Genomic DNA, 16,797 nt, shown 5'->3' with positions numbered 1-16,797 from the left:
CAAGGATTCCCCGATGTTGAAGCCGCTACCACAGAGAAAAGCTTTGTAAAAAAATCATGGGGAGGAGGTAAGTCCGAATGGGAGAACCCTGTACTGGAAGAGTCAATGCCCCACTTTGAAACCCAGGAACTTCCTGTGTGTCAGATGTATGTGGATATGGAAGTAGACATCTTGCATGTTGAGAGCCATTAACCACATGCCTTTTTCTAATGCGGGAATGATGGCCACAAGTGTGACCACACAGAATTCTGGCTTGTGAATCGCACAGTTGAGGTGTCAGAGATCCACGATTGGTCTCCTGTCCCCTTTCTTCTTGGGTACCAGGAAATAGTTGGAATAGAACCCTGTGCCCCGAAAGGCTGCAGGGACTGGCTCCACTGCTCCTGTCCGGAGGAGAGACTCCATCTCTAGGGTAAGAATACTGTCATGAGAAGGATATCTGAGGAGGTTCGGGGCAGGACATATGGAGCAGGCATGGTCATAAACTCTCTGATGTAGATGCGTCAAACCATGTCCAACACCCACTTGTCCATTGTTATAGATCTCCAAGCTGGTAGAAAGAGTTTGAGATTACCCCCGAGAGGGGTGGAGGGTAGGAGCGCTGGTGTACAGAGTGGTTGACAGCTCTCTAGGTGCATTAAGAAATACTGCTTTCGTGATGACTGAGTGTGTTGTTCAGAGGTCTGTGTTGCCAGAACAGACAGGCAGCTCTTTGTACCTTAGGGCACTTCTGAGGAGGTTCATAGGCCTGCTGGTGGTAGAAGTGTGGCGTTTTATAGCATTGGGCTGGAGGTGGGCAATAAAATTTTCTCTTTGGTGCTGGTATACATATGCCCAAGGATCGTAAGGTGGCTCTAAAGTCTTTTAGTGAGTGTAAGGAATCATCAGTTTTCTGGTTGAAGAGGTGCGATTCGTCAAAGGGATTGTGTTCTGCACCTCTCTAGGGAAACCTGAGGAGTGTAACCAGGATTCCCTCCTCATGACCATTCCAGTCGCCAATACACACAAGGATGAGTCTGCTGAATCAACTGCTGCCTGAAGTATGGACCTGGCAACCCACTTGCCTTCCTGTAAAATTGCTTGGAATTGACTACAATCCTGCTGAGGTAGCTTATCTGCAAATTCCTCCAGCTGGCCATAGTTTATAAAAATCATACTTGGCCATCAGTGCCAAGCAGTTAGAGATTCGGAACTGTAGTTTAGCTGCGGAGATCTTTCGACTCATGAGGTCCAGTCTCTTACCCTCCTGTCTGCCGGGATGGAGCATGGGTGGCATTGTTTGGTCTGCTCCGACGAAGCTTGTATTTCCAAGGAGTTAGGTGACGGACGTGAAAATAAAAATTCTTACCATTTTGGGGGGACGTAGTACCTTTTCTCAGACCCTTTCAGGGTCAGTGCACATATGGCCAGGGTATGCCAAACAATACGTCTCAGTTGAAGAACGGCACTGTTGATTGGTAAGGCCACCTTTGCTGGTGCTGATGCGTGCAGAACGTCTAGTAACTGGTGCTGACTGTTTTGCAACTCTTTCAGTGGGCTCTCAAGAGCACTGGCTATTCTCCATAGGAGTTATTGATAAGGCTACGTTTTAGTCACGGGTATATTTAGTAAAAGTCATGGACAGGTCACAGGCCGTAAATAAAAATTCACCTGTCCCTGACTTTTACTAAAAATACCCACCATGACTAAAACTTGGGCACAGGGCCGTGGGTGCTCGGGGGGGGGGGGGGGTCCGGGGCCGCCACAGGTGCTGGGGGGGGTGGCCCGGGACCCTCACTAGGGATGGGGGATTGGCAGGGGCTTCCTACCCGGCTCCACATCCCTGCAGCTCCTAGGCGGCAGAGGGGCCAGGGCAGGGGCTCCGCTGCTCCCGCCACAAGCACCGGCTGCTGCAGCTCCCATTGGCCAGGAACCGCAGCCAATGGGAGCTGCGGGGGGAGGGCCTGCAGGCACAGGCAGCACGAAGGACCCCCGCCCCACCACAGCCCCTCCACTGTCTAGGAGCTGCAGGGGGGCCATGCCAGTGGGAGCCAGGGAGCCTCCCACCCCGAGATAAGTGCCTCCCCAACCCCCTGCCCTTAACCCTGAGCCCCCTCCCACACACCCAAACCGCTGCTGCTGGCCCAAGGGCTGCCTGGCTCGGGCAGCCCGACAGACAGCACCAGCTGCTGCAGAAGTTACAGAAAGTCACATAATCAGTGACTTCTGTGACCTCCGAGACAGACTCGCAGCCTTAGTTATTGAAACTGATGATAGTCATCTGGCGGGGAGGAAGAAGATGATGAGAAAGCTGTGTCTGGAGATGACAAAAGGAATCTCTCTAGATCCACCAGTACCATCAGAGCCAGGCTGATCGGCGCAACATCTAACCCCATTTTCAAATGTCTATCTGATGAAGGGTGGAGCGGTGAAGCAGGGGAGTTCTCCAGAGCCAAATGAGACCATTCCAAAGGCGAATATTGGGGCCATGAGCTCCAATATGGCCAACCCGGTTGATCCTGCTGCTATTGTACTTGTGCCCAAGAAGCCGGATATCAGCTTCTTGGGTAAGGCAAGAGAGGAAAATGCCACAGAGTCATTGGAACTCTCTGGTAGTCCTGTTTCAGGAACAGAAGCGGTGAACTGTGCTGAACGTCCGGGTCCTCAGATTCAAAGGAGTTGGAGTCTTGTGAGAATGGCGATGCCGACAGAGCCATCAGAATGGGATGTGTTAGAAAGATACGGCCAGCAGGTGGTGGATGTAATGCAGGAGATGGAGCCCTCTATAGAGGTGAGTGCACCGGAACACACAGAGACCTCGCTCCTTCCCAAGCAAACAGTTCATGAGGGCTCGGAGCATTTCTGAGTCTCCCCAAAGTCAATGGTATCCAGTCTATTGATGGGACTGGAACTGGTAAAGGCACCTGTCTCAGGACTGAATTCACTGGATGCCAGTGGAGCTGAAGCAGGAGGAGTACACGGATGCAGCACCGGGACCAGCGGATCCGTTGAGCGGTGCAGCCTCTTATCATTCTTGTATGACTTGGACTGCGTAGCTCCTCTGTGGCCAGAACTTTTAGACAATGTAGCATCCTTCTTGGATTTAGAGGAAGACTTACTGCCATGCTTACGAGCATGCTTCTGTGACTCATGGCTTGTCCCCGACATGGGTGTGACGGGTTGGATCACAGAAACCCCCTGGGAGCTGCCACCTGATGTGCAAAGACTACCTCTGCTCCTGTTTTCCCTGCCAGCTCAGGACTCCAGCACCCTGTCTTGCTGAGCCAGACACTCCCATCTGCTCCAGCACAGACCCAAGGTCTGAATCACTTGTCCCAAAGCTGCAAGTTTACCTGAAAACAGCACACAGAAGTGTGCTTGTCTTTAGCACTCAGATGCCCAACTCCCCATGGGGTCTAAACCCAGATAAATCCATTTTACCCTGTATAAAGCTTATGCAGGGCAAACTCATAAATTGTTCGCCCTCTATAACACTGATAGAGAGATATGCACAGTTGTTTGCTCCCCCAGGTATTAATACATACTCTGAGCAAATTATTAAGTAAAAAGTGATTATATTAAATACAGAAAGTAGGATTTAAGTGGTTCCAAGTAGTAACAGACAGAACAAAGTAAGTCACCAAGCAAAATAAAATAAAATGCGCAAATCTATGTCTAATCAAACTGAATACAGATAATCTCACCCTCAGAGATGCTTCAGTAAGTTTTTTCTCAGACTGGACACCTTCCAGGCCTGGGCACAATTCTTTCCCCTGGTACAGCTCTTGTTCCAGCTCAGGTGATAGCTAGGGGATTCTTCATGATGGCTCCTCTCTCCCTTTGTTCTGTTCCACCCCTTTATATATCTTTTGCATAAGGCGGGAACCCTTTGTCCCTCTGGGTTTCCACCCCCCTCCCCCATTGGAAAAGATGGATTCCAGTTCAGGTGACATGATCACATGTCACTGCAAGACTTCATTGCCCAGTTGCCAGCACACACATATACAGGAAGACTCACAGGTAAACACAGCCATCTGCAGACAATGGTCCTTGTTAATGGGAGTCATCAAGATTCCAAACCATCATTAATGGCCCACACTTTACATAATTACAATAGGCCCTCAGAGTTATATTTTATACTTCTAGTTTTAGATACAAGAGTGGTACATTTATACAAATAGGATGATCACACTCAGTAGATTATAAGCTTTGTAATGATACCTTACAAGAGACCTTTTGCATGAAGCATATACCAGTTGCATTATATTCACTTATCATCATGTTTTTATAAAACCATATAGACTGCACAACGTCACAACGGGGTCTGTAGGATTGGTACCAGCACATCCAGACAGAGGCTCTGAGTAGGGCAAGCGTTCTTGGATTGCTCAGGCCGATGTATGGGGCGAAGGGAGGGTTCCCCAGTCAGGATCCGATTTCTGCCCCATGGCTACCTCCATGAGGTGCTTCTTGAGGCAGAGAGCTCAGCCTTTGCATGTACAGGCAGGGAAAGAGACAGATACTGCATCTGGAGGCAACATGGGCTTCTCCCAAGGAGTACAAGCAGCACTGGTGTTCGTCTCTGATGGAAAATGAGCGAGAGCAGAAAGCACAGACTTTGAATTCCAGAGTCTTCAGAATAATCCAATACCCAGACCCGGGAGCTGCGGGGGTAGGAGAGGGGGAGGATTGTTCGGCGGGAAAAACATTCAAAGTGGCATCCCAAATCTTTAATTTTAAAAATTGCTAGGTATTACAAAGAACAAAAAATAATAAAATCCTAACTATGAGCAAAAGCATGAACAGGTTTTGTTTTTTCATTTTCAGAAAATACATCGCTAAAAATGAGAGGTCAGCAGAAGCTCCAACTTGGACCATGCGGCCGTGAGAAGGAACTAGAGATGCTGTCGGTCCGCCCCGCTCTTTACTGCCTCAGGTGAAACCATGAGGCAATACAAGAGCGCATGTGCGGACCACCAAGCAATACAACTTTGAAAAGGTCCAGCTCCGAGTGCATGTCGCATAATCCTCAGTGGAATACAATAGGAACCATCACTCAAAGAAAAATTAATACTTCATTTCAAATCTCTCCTCTCTGCAATACAAGTCATTTAGGCCTGGTCTACCCACAGACTTTGTACCAGTATAACTATTTTAGTAAGGGGTGTGATTTTTTTATCCAACATAGTTATACTAGTGCAACTTCTAGTGTGGATACAGTTATACCAGTATACATGCGTCTTATAACAGTACAATGTATTCCCCATCCTGTTCAGGAGTAGGCTATACCAGTATAAGCACCTTTACACCAATATAACTGCATCCACGCTAGGGAGCATTGTACTACTTTAACTATACCAGTATAGCTGAAGCAATACAACTTTTGTTTATAAATGAGGCATGAATCTGCAAAACAGAGATAAGGACTTACCCACCTTTATTCAATGCTTTAAAATCTACCAATAAGTGCCAAGTAGTTTTATTAATTTTAAAATCCCACACTGTATACTCCCTAGAGTGGTAAGTGTCTGTAAGAATGAGTTTGATAGGTGACAGCAAAAGGGTATGGAAACAAAGATAAAAGATTAATTTTCAGTCATTTTCCATTAGATTGATGTTACATGTTCAAAGTTTTGGGGTGGGAAGAGTATGCTGTGATAATTCGGCCTACAAATTTACCCTAATTGTCAGCTCAACTGTAAAAAGAGAGTGAAAGCTCATAAAATGTCACAATAACCTATAATAATAAACGCTGATGGGAAAAATTGAAACGGGGAGACAGAAAGAAAGAATTAATCCAAACAAAAAGGCCTACTGAAGCAGCCAGACTGTGTTAATTAAGGTCATGACTGGTAAACAAGAGCTTTGTGAGACTGAAAATTAATCAACCAAAATTGGTGTCTCAGAAATTTGGTCTAACTGTGGACAAAATAGTGAGGGAATGGGCTATTCTGCCCAGCACTCCCTTTTGGGGTTCTTAATCAAAGACTTTGGTGCAAAACACAGACCAAAAGACAGAGGCTACTGCTACACTGGCTTGCTGAAAGAAGGGGAAGGAGCAAGCTTCAACATCATGGCTGCCATCCCCACTGTCTCCTGGGACCCTGGACCTGCTTCATGCTAATCCTGAGAGATCTCCTGACCAGACCAAGCCAGAGAGAGGACATCAACCCCCAACCATCTCTTGGAAGTGAGCGTTCCCCCTTCTCCCCCCACAAAGTCTCCTTTTCCTTCCCCCATCTTATTTCTTCTCTTTCCTGTCCCTCTCCTTTTTCTTTCAGTGAAATACAAGCCTGGCTTAGCCAGCGAAGACTGTAATTTTGCAACAAGTCTGTAAACCTGTGACCAGAAAGAGGCAACTAAAAGCAATGCCCTAAACAGCCTGATTCTGGCATAAGTTTGCCAGGTCTTGGATTGGCTGATAAGACCGTGTGCTGTGCCTGTTTCTCTCCAGCAGTGAAATTGCAAGTGAAAGTGAACACCAGAGACAGAAGCCTCGTTTTCTATCTTTGCTGTTGTTTTCTCTTCCCTTTTGTGTGCATTTGCCTCTTGTCTGCTTGGAAACAGCATCAGACTTTTACAACAACAACAGCTCCAGCCCAGCCCATCTTAATTGACTTCTTTTTTCCCTTAAAAAGGACAGTTCTTATGATCTTTGATACCATCGAAGAGACTGTCAAACAAAAGGTTTTTTTCCTTCTAAAAACTCTCTCCAGCTAAAGGGAAATGGAACACAGGATGTTGTTAAAATGAAAGCCTTATTTAATACTTAACATTTCAAATGCTTGAAACTGTTTTTTCTTTCTTTTCTGTATCTTTAATAAAAGGTTAAAACAATTTTTAATGGTTGCGTTTGCCATGGCACTAAGCAGGCTGAAATCTCTGTATACCAAATCCCAAACCTTGTTTAGAACTGTTCAGTGTTGGAAAGTGACTGGGTATGTTAACACTGTTAGCCCATATATTCCCTCTAAATTAATACAACAGGAGACATGTTTTACTTTTACTTCTGCTATTTAATTTTAATTAAAGAGTATACTATATTTCCTCCATCTCGGAGTTCAAATGAGTTAATTAAAATGTTTCAAATTGCTACTGCTTTGGAAAACCTTATATAAAGTTTAGATAATTTTCAGATAGAGGTTATATGTTAGTTTCAATATTTGTTAATTAAGTAAGGCAGGTTTGAAATCTTGGGGGGTTTATTACTATTTTTAATGAATGGTTCTGCGACAGTTTTTCATAAGACCTTGATGCAATTTTTTTCTTTTAAATGCCCTTTGCTCAGCTAGTCATGGCTGCAGAACTTTCTTATTTGATGCTTCTGCTCAGAAAGGCAACTAATGAAGGACCTGCTGAAAATTCTGTCAGAAGGATAACTGATCTTCTTCCAGAACTTCAATGACAGTTCTTCATAAAGTAAGGCAGTCAGCCTTTCCAAACCTCATTAATCTGTTTTAACTGCTGCAGCCAAGAACAAAGGAGAAAGGCAGAGGAAATTTCAGTTGGAAAATATTTTGACGTAACTGACCAGATGACAAACTAAACTTAAGCACATGTCAAACGCAGAGAGAGGCACAAAGGCATCTGCAGGGGGATACAGGAAGTCAGCACAAGCCAAGATGAAGTCAGAGCTCGGAGTACAGTGTATATTTTTGTAACCACTGATGATTGGAAAAAGAAGAGCTAGAGCTTAAAGGATCTTCTTTAAAAAAAAAAAAAAAAAAACACGCATCATGACCATTTTTTATACCAGAATTGTTTACCCAAGTTGGACCAGTTAACTAAATACAAATAATATCTAAGATGTATATTCTGCACCATCTGCATTCCTAATTTGCTCACTGCTAATGTGCACGCACTTTTTGCTATCAACTTTTAAAATACTGCTGTTATAACTAGTTTTGTTTACTACACTCAGTCTCTCTCACTTTAGAGCTGGATTGTAACTTGTTTACTATTTTAATGACCGGAGTTTTCTGGAAGTTTAGGCACTATTTTGTCATTATTGACTTATAAAAAAAAATTGGGGCTGTCGATTAATCACAGTTAACTCACACAATTAACTCAAAAAAATTAATCACAATTAAAAAAATTAATCGCAGTTTTAATCGCACTGTTAAACAATAGAATACCAGTTGAAATTTATTAAATATTTTGGATGCTTTTCTACATTTTCCAAATATATTGATTTCAATTACAACATAGAATATAAAGTGTACACTGTTCACTTTATATTATTATTTTTGATTACAAATATTTGCACTAAAAATGATAAAAAATAATATTTTTCAGTTCACCTCATACAAGCACTGTATGGTGAAAGTGCAACTTACAAATGTAGATTTTTTTTTGTTACATAACTGCACTCAAAAACAAAACAATGCAAAACTTTTGAGCCTACAAGTCTACTCAGTCCTACTTCTTGTTCAGCCAATAACTATTGTCTATATTTACGGGACATAATGCTGCCCACTTCTTATTTACAATGTCACCACAAGTCAGAGAGCTACAGAAATCAAGATGCAACATAAACCCAGGTATAATAATCATCTTTACATTTTTCAAGACAACACACAGTACTGCAGGCCTCCTATAGACAGGTTCCTAGAGCAGCATATAAAGCCTTAACCATCTGGTTAATGTGTGCCTCAAAAAAAAGCTGTCAGAACAGGACAGATACATAGCCACTCAAAGAAACTGTCAAAAGAGAAAATGGAGGCAAAGCACAGAGGAGACCCAGTGAATAAGGGTTTAATCTTCTCCACGTTCAATTTGAGAAAACTAAGTGACCTCTAAAACTAGGTGTCACAGAGACAGACATGCACAACAAAGAGCTGTCACCGGGCAGACAGGAGCTAAAAGTTATATATCCCAGTGTCCTATGAATACATATGGCCCCATGACCTTTCGGTGATTTATTTTGTTCCATCGGTAACAAAAATGGACAGAAGTCTCTGGTCTGGTCTACACTATAGAGGTAGGTTGACACAAGGCAGCTGACAATACAATGGATACAAATGCTCCTGGTAAGGACGTGCACAGCCAACACAAGGAGCAAAGTGTAGATATATACAAGCAAAGTAATTACTGCAGCAGCTGTATGCTGATGTAAGTTAGGTCGACTTAATATTGTAATGTAGACATGGCCTCTAAGGGACACTGGTACATCTCTTGGGCTGCAATAGAGGAGCATGAATAAGGAGTGACAAACTGCATACACTGTTGAGTGAAATAAGTAACCAGTCCAAAGAGCAAGTCAATAAATCAAGACTGAAGTTCAAACACTCAAGTAAATCTCTCTTTGGGGGGGGGGGGGGGAGAAAGAGGTGACTGTGCTGCCTTCCTTCCCAGCTTCTTATACAAGGTCACACCAGTGATTCCAGAAACACTGAAAAAAATCTTCAAGGAAATGAGAACAGTTGGAAGCTTCTCCCTAGAAAACAAGGAAGGTTACTGACACTGGTAATGACACAGCTATTCAAGGGCTCATATAAACCTCAAGGAGCAAGTGCACAGAGGGTCAAACGCAGTCTAAGAGGAACCCTTGAACTTCACAATAGATCACAAAAGAAGACAGACTGCAATGGAAAATTGGTTACCACATTATTTCCTTTAACTCTTACTCCAGGAAAATATCTTTGAACTGTGCCTCTTCTCTCGAATATAAACAGAGGCAGCTCAGACTTATCCTTATGGCTGCAGTATCTGGCTATTAACCTTCCATCCTCATGCCACACAAGTACTTCCAAAGATGTATGGAAACAATACATTATTTTTAGTAGATTAAATAAAACCAGCAATAACACACTGTATTAGGTGCACAACCATGGTCAGCGCTGCCACTAGTGGTCAGGCAGGCAGGTCCTCTCCCAAGGCAGGTCTTCTCCCGTTGAAGCATAGTCCTGTCCCTCAACACCCACACCCCAAGGGTTTCCAGTCCTCCCCTTCCATAGAGGGGTTTTAAGGAGAGAGGGGTCCCTTGAACAGTCACAGTCTTTTCCAGCTGGCTCCTCAAACTAGGTGAAGGGTCTTGCTGTCGTATTGTCCTCTCAGAGCCCAGGGTCACCCTCTACACCAGGCTCTAGTCCAGGGCCCAATAGTGGGCAGCTACACCCAACACCTTGTGGTTGAAAGCCACACACCTCCTACTGAACCACTTCCTACCCTAGTCTCCTTCAGCTTCCCAGAGTAGATTACTCCCATCAAGTTTCTGATCCGCATGCTCAGTCACATACCTCTCCTTTCTGGTTTCTCAGGGGTCTTTGATGTCAGGTCTCAGGCAATCAGCTCCTGGGGAGCACTTCTTGTTAAGAGCAGCCATCTGCTCCCTTTCATTACCTGCCACTGAACTGCTCTGCTCCCCATTTTAAAGCCCTGCCTCCAGCTTGTGCAGGCTTTGTAGGTGTGTCTGGACAGGGCCACCTGGACCCAGAGCTGTTCCTTAACCCCTTGCTCTCCAGTAGGTCTGTATACCCCATCAGACACGCCTTATTTAACTGTTCGCTATATACACTGAAGAGGCCTGTGCATAGATATACAAAGCACTTTTGTCCAACAGGGGACACTGGAGGAGAGGTCAGTCTCAAAAAGGAAGTTATCGGGTAACAAATTTTCTGTTCTAGACTCAGACATCTCTCCCAGGGTGGGACATTTGGGACACAGTTAGCAGAAAGGAAATAATAGCTGCGAACACTGGGTAAGTAAAGAAAGAATAAGTCAAACATTCTCCCTTCCCTAAAATAAGTCATATCAAGTCATATAATTAATTTGGTGATCATTGCTTGAGCACTTTCCTGACAAAAGGTGCTTCTGCAGAGAAGGGAAAGTCATGCCTGTGGTGCTTTAAAAAGTGTTGATGGATGACCAAGAGATGATTTATCATATCTCCTCTGTGGTGGCTGGTGCCATTTTTGCCCCTGAGGTGAATGTGGCACCAGCTGAATGGGCTCTGATCCTTTCTGGAGTCAGCTTTATCTGTGGCTGAATATGCTTCAGGGATACAACTACCTGATCCGTCTGGAAATGAAGGATTATTCTGGTTTCAGGCTGATTAATTTAGAGTGGAGGGAAACAAAACATGTTTTCCAAAGCTGACCACTTCTGCTTAGGGCTTCTCTACACAAGGAACTTTTGCATTGGTAGAAATCTGTAGACACCCTGCCTTATGTAAAAAAAAATGGGGGTAGGGGGGCTCACACTGGTGCAGCTTATGCATGTTTGAAATGGAGCACGCCGCACCACTGCAAGCCACTTTTCATACTGGAACAGAATATCTACACTAGCCCCAGTGCAGGCAAGTGCTAAAAGGAATATTTTAACTGCTCTTCTCACAACTAGCACATGCCATGTTTTTTTGTTCAGGCATTGATGCTTTGGGAAAAAAGAAGAAAATGTTTTCTTGTAAGGTACGAAGGAAAAGTTAACCTTGTTTATGAGTGAGTGTGAAGAAGTACAAAGAGCTCCCTTGTCTTTTTGGAGGAGACAGTAAGACCCATGTCCTCTAAGAGCAGAAGTTTCCAAGACTCTCCTTGTTAGTGTGATTGGGACCAGGAACATGTCTTCATTGAAAAGTAAATACAGAGGACTAGCTGCCATCAGGGTGAATGGATGGGTATTCACAGGAACAGATGCAACCCAAAGGCCTCAGCCTCGGGGAGACAACAGGGCGCAGAATTACATTTACAATATGATCAAAAGGATGGGCAGAGAAGGAAGCTGTGTAGGAGCTCAGAGCACAATAGGGTGAGGCAATGAGATGGTCATCAGAAGATTATAGTACCAACACTTCCCACATGGGCTGCTGTAAGTAGGTCTATTTTTCAAAAAACATGTTTTTTAAAGTTCGATTCGCTCTTCCTGCATTTTGTCTGGTTTCATCAGCATTTCTGTTATGGCTGTAAACTTTGCCTGTCTTGGAACCACATTGCTACTTCTTTATGTTAACATACCTTGGTGTTCAGGAAAGTTATCAAAGATTTCCTTTCATACATTTTCCAAACTTCTCACATGAATCAATTACCACAGAATTAAATACCATTAATTATTAGTTAATTAGTACCATAGTATTAAATGGCAAACTCCTTCTAAAGTATCACTTTACTTACTGTGGTTCCTAGTGCTGTGAAAACATTCCACTTATGCAAGAACACTGTAGGTACAATTTATTTTGCACACCTTCTAAATATGATGAAGTAACGACAGTGGCAAGACTCATATAGAGATGTGATAATGGAGGCAAAGAGTCCTGTAATCAAACATCCCCTGATGTTTTACCCCAGGCTGTTTTAAATTCAAGCCCCTGCATAAGTAGGTAATGGGGAAGAGAGCCCAAGGCTGCGTTAGAGTAGTTTTGGTTACGAGCCAAATGACTTCGCAGAATACTTTGGGCGTCTTCCGGTAACTTTTATTTACACTGGTGTACACACACACACACACACACACTTACTTCAAGGCCTCTATTTTTATATACCACGATGCATTTATATCTTATGTCCGGACTTAATAAACTATGAGGCGGTAACAACCCCTTTTGAGGTGGTAACAACCCCTCAGCACCGGTGCATACCTAATGCATTTTTTTTATGCATTAACCTTATTGGGGTCGGCAAAACAGTTTTCCAGCACCGCTCTGCATCTGATCTTGCTGCACAGTCAGTAAGTTCAGATGGCGTAAGCCCAACAGGGACAGACGGTCTTTACGGGCAGTTTTTTTCCCCGATAGCCCAATAGAGATTTTAAAAGGTCTTATACCTTTTTTGTGGCGCCATGGGGATCAAAGGGGAACGATCCGTAGCAGCTGCCACTGTCTTAGTAGGCGTTGCCATCCCGGACGAGCCCCCAAATTGTCGGAGAATAACAGCGTTCTTACTCTTTTGGTTGGGTACAGCAAAGTTAGATACTTTATTTATTTTTAAACAGCTGTGTAAAGGAAGAGAGTGCACTAGGACACAGGGTCTCCCCCCTCCCAGGCAGGTCTCTTCACAGGTAAACAATTACAGCAAGCCTTTATACCTTTTGTTACAGACAATAATAAGCAACAGCTGCATTTTGTTTATACATTGGTCACTTTGATATTTTGTTTTTTTTACTTATGTAGACTTTTAGTCTACATTTCATATTGTTTGCACATTATTTACAATTATTTACACAAAGTTGCAACAACTTTTTACACCGTTTTTTTACTTGCCTTGCACAATTTTTGCTTTTACAAATTTTGCATTATTAAAATTACAATTAGCCTAACTTTTGCTAGCAAACTGTTATACATTGCAATTCCCTTTTTGTTAGTTTTTTTTTGCTTCCACAATACCATTCAAGAACTTCTGAGGGGGATGGGAAGAGATAGTAAGAGAGTAGGTACACCTCTACCTCAATATAACGCTGTCCTCGGGAGCCAAAAAAATCTTACCGCGTTATAGGTGAAACCGCGTTATATTGAACTTGCTTTGATCCACCCGAGTGCGCGGCCCCGCCCCCCTGGAGCACTGCTTTACCACGTTATATCTGAATTCATGTTATATCGGGTCGCGGTATATCGAGGTAGCGGTGTAGCAGTATGTCCATTTAAACGGGGTACCGTTACTGTAAAAATAGGTACACTTTATCCCATAAGCTTAGTCTCTTCTCAGAACATTGCAAATGAAATGCTAACTGTGTATGAATTTTAAAACTTAAAAAAAGATTAGGATTTCATTAAATAAGAAACTGCATTTGATCTCTACTATAATATATCGAACTGTCCATTAAACATTTCAATTTTTTACTTTTATTTTTTTCCACCTGATTCAAAACTCAGTCTTTTTAAAGTGAGGTGTTGCGGACTATTGAGGCTCAGACGAAATACAACTCTGACTCTTCAAGCAATAAAAGGAAAAAAGCTTACTTGAGATTTATATACACAAAAGATGATCAGGAACAATGAGGGACAGCAGACTGTAATAAAGGAATGAGAAATTTCTTACCTGATTATTTCTGTTAGCAGCTTCTCTCTGAATTCATTACTCCTGGGCCAGTGCCCCCCACCTGTGGAATTCAGAGGTGGTCCAACGTTGTTGCTAGAGGCTCCAAGACTAAGCTCCACCCTTCAGCTCAGACCACAGGTGTAGAACTTTATTAGCATTAAAACACCTTGATATAATGTATTAAATTAACCTTAAGACAATATATGTTTAAGTCTCCCTTTAGAGAAAATTTTAAAATTTAATATTCTGGTATCTCACCGGACTACCATGGTGGGTTGAAATCAGAGAGAAGTTGCTAACAGGAAAAAAAACATTCAGGTAAGAAATTTCTCCTTCTATTGCACAGCTTCTCTCTTATTCATTACTCACAGGAAGTAGCGAGCAGTGAATCCCAGAAATAGGGAGGGAAAGGATAAGCAGAGTTTAATAATTATAGTAGAACAACAGGCAGGAATGGAAGCTGCCCCCATATAAAGCAAGAGCTTTAAAAACTAAGGAGTAATGTGGGAACCAACCTAGGAGCATCTTCATACCAAAGGATGCCTTTGCAGAGGAATAGAAACTAACTTAGCTAATCTTTGTCAGTTGAGGCTCATACACTTTCCCCCAATGCCTCTAGGGACTTCTGTGAATAGTTTCCCAGAAGCCTACCGTGCTTGCCCACAACAAGCTTGAGGCCCTAAAGCCTTGGAATTTTGGATAGAATGAAATGAACAGGATACAACCCAGTCTGAATGAAGGAGTTTTTGGCTTCAAGAGCTCTGGGGTTTTCTGCAGGCACAATGTGGGATCCCTGGCTATCTAGCATGTCCAAATTGCCGTCTTCTGGGTTAGTGCAGGACTAGGAGGAAGACCCCAACTCTCCTTCTCCCGCTTTCCTGTATTCTTTGTGTAAACTGTCTTGAAAGGTAGCAGACTCTTCTCTACCAAGAACATTATTTCCACTGCCAAGGAGAAGCTTTGTCCTCTGGTTATTCCCTGGTTTTGGAAGGGATATAACACTTACGGCCTCAATCATAAGCCAACCTTAGGAAGAGGCGACTTCTGCGAGTATCATAATTGCCCACTACCATGGTTTCTTGCACCTTCTACTGGTGCAGCTGGTACTGGTCACTGTCAGAAACAAGATACTGGAGTAGATGATGATCCCCTGTGTCCATGTTTGCATGTCCCCCCCTCCCCTTTTTTTGTTTTTCTTTCTTTCAGCCACACCCTGATAGAGAAGTTGAAATGAACTAACAGGAGGTGTACTATGAGATTTTGGAAATTTGTCTCCCAAGCATGCTTGCTTCTATAGTGAGTACACAAGGGTCTACAGTGAAAGTTAGGTTGGCTTTCAGGATATTGTTTGAACTTACCTGCCCACAAAGGGGTACTGGATGTTATCCGAGAAGAACACCTAATTTAGCATCGCATCAAGTACATGATTCTATGTCCTCAGAAGGAACTTCGGCAGGTACATTTTGAGAAACACACTCAGTGGAGGAAGTCAATGCGCAGCACCAGCAATCCTACCCATTTGAAATAAATTGGCTACTCATGACCCCTCAGGAAATGACTGATAGAATGAAGTTTTGAATCTTTGCAAATGTTTACTATTTTGGTACAATTACAGCCAGATACGTGTCTGTTTTGACCTTTGGTTGAGATATACTCTGCATTGGGATCAAAGGCTCCTCTTGATTTCCAAGAACTGGTGGCTATGAATCCTTTCCGGCAACTGTTCATTTCTGAATGGGTCTGTTTCTCTGGACAGGGTACTGATTGGCATGTTGCCTATTCATGGGTAAAGGTGCACAACGTGCAATCTGTGCCTTGCTGTGACTGCCACCAGCCACTTAAGAGGGTGCAGAGGGCAGATCAGAAGAAAGTCTTGTACAGGAATTGTGAGCTCGTATATGCAAACACTCTTTGCCTTTGTCACACGGAGGATTTTGTTGGTCTGGAAGAAAATGTATCGAGATTTCCTTTGAAGCGTCTGCTCTAGATTTTTTCCCCGTGTCAGAGTAATAGTCCCTTCCTGGATACCCTTGATATTGGTAGTAACCAATGGTTGCTATGCTGGCTTGGACAGTGATGGCTGACACCTCTGTGCCATCTCAGCAGCACAGCCCATAAATCAGGATAATTTTGAACAAGGGCAGGGATGTTACCCTGCTGTAATTCCACAGAACTGCAACTTTGTGAGCAATGGAAACCTCAGGGTCATAGGCTCCCTGAAGTGCTCAAGGCTTTAAGCCTTGTGAAGACAGCCTTCGGAGCAGTGGAGAGAAAGACCCTTTCCCACCTTTCAGAGTCTGAGCCCCTTTCTCTGGCTGAGCAGGGTTTATGGCGGATGATCAGAAGACAATTTCCTTTCCACTGCTGCCTCAAATCTGAGCCCCTTTCCCTGGCACAGCGAGGGTCCTTGGGCTGAAAGCCAGACAGGCACAATTTCCATTAGGGTGAAACCTGAGGCAGGGCTGCACAGGCTTCTTCGCATGCCCACAGATGCTGCAGGGTGTGGAAGGGGCAGTGAGCATGGTCCAGAGCACTGAGCAAGAGACTTGATAGGAGAAATCCCCAGCAAACCCTCCCTTAGGGGAGAAGGGGTTTCACCTCTGATTTTCACCTCAGTCATTTATTAACAATATTAAATTACTGCCTTGTGAAGGCAACACTTGCTTTTGCCTTTTTGAGAGTCTCTGGGTTTTACAGGACTTATCCCAGAGTATAATGAGAATCCCCCCAATTCATAAAGGGAGGATGGGGAGCTGTGCAGGAGCCCTGTTTCTTCCCCAGTGGAGCAGAGGACCCACTTCAGTATCTTGAGGGCAGGCGGCGGATGACACTGGATCCGTCAAGGCTCCTCCTC

The 16,797-nt window shown here is 43.7% G+C and overlaps 1 protein-coding gene across 1 annotated transcript in view; it reads right to left on the bottom strand.

Annotated features, from left to right (window-relative positions):
- The window catches only part of AFG2A (AFG2 AAA ATPase homolog A), a 303,993-nt gene that overhangs the window by 224,793 nt on the left and 62,403 nt on the right, over positions 1 to 16,797 (bottom strand). The window lies entirely within an intron of this gene.

This window comes from Emys orbicularis, chromosome 5 (genome assembly GCF_028017835.1).
Source record: "Emys orbicularis isolate rEmyOrb1 chromosome 5, rEmyOrb1.hap1, whole genome shotgun sequence".
NCBI classification, from domain to species: Eukaryota; Metazoa; Chordata; order Testudines; family Emydidae; genus Emys; species Emys orbicularis.
This window is presented reverse-complemented; position numbering and strand designations above follow the sequence as displayed.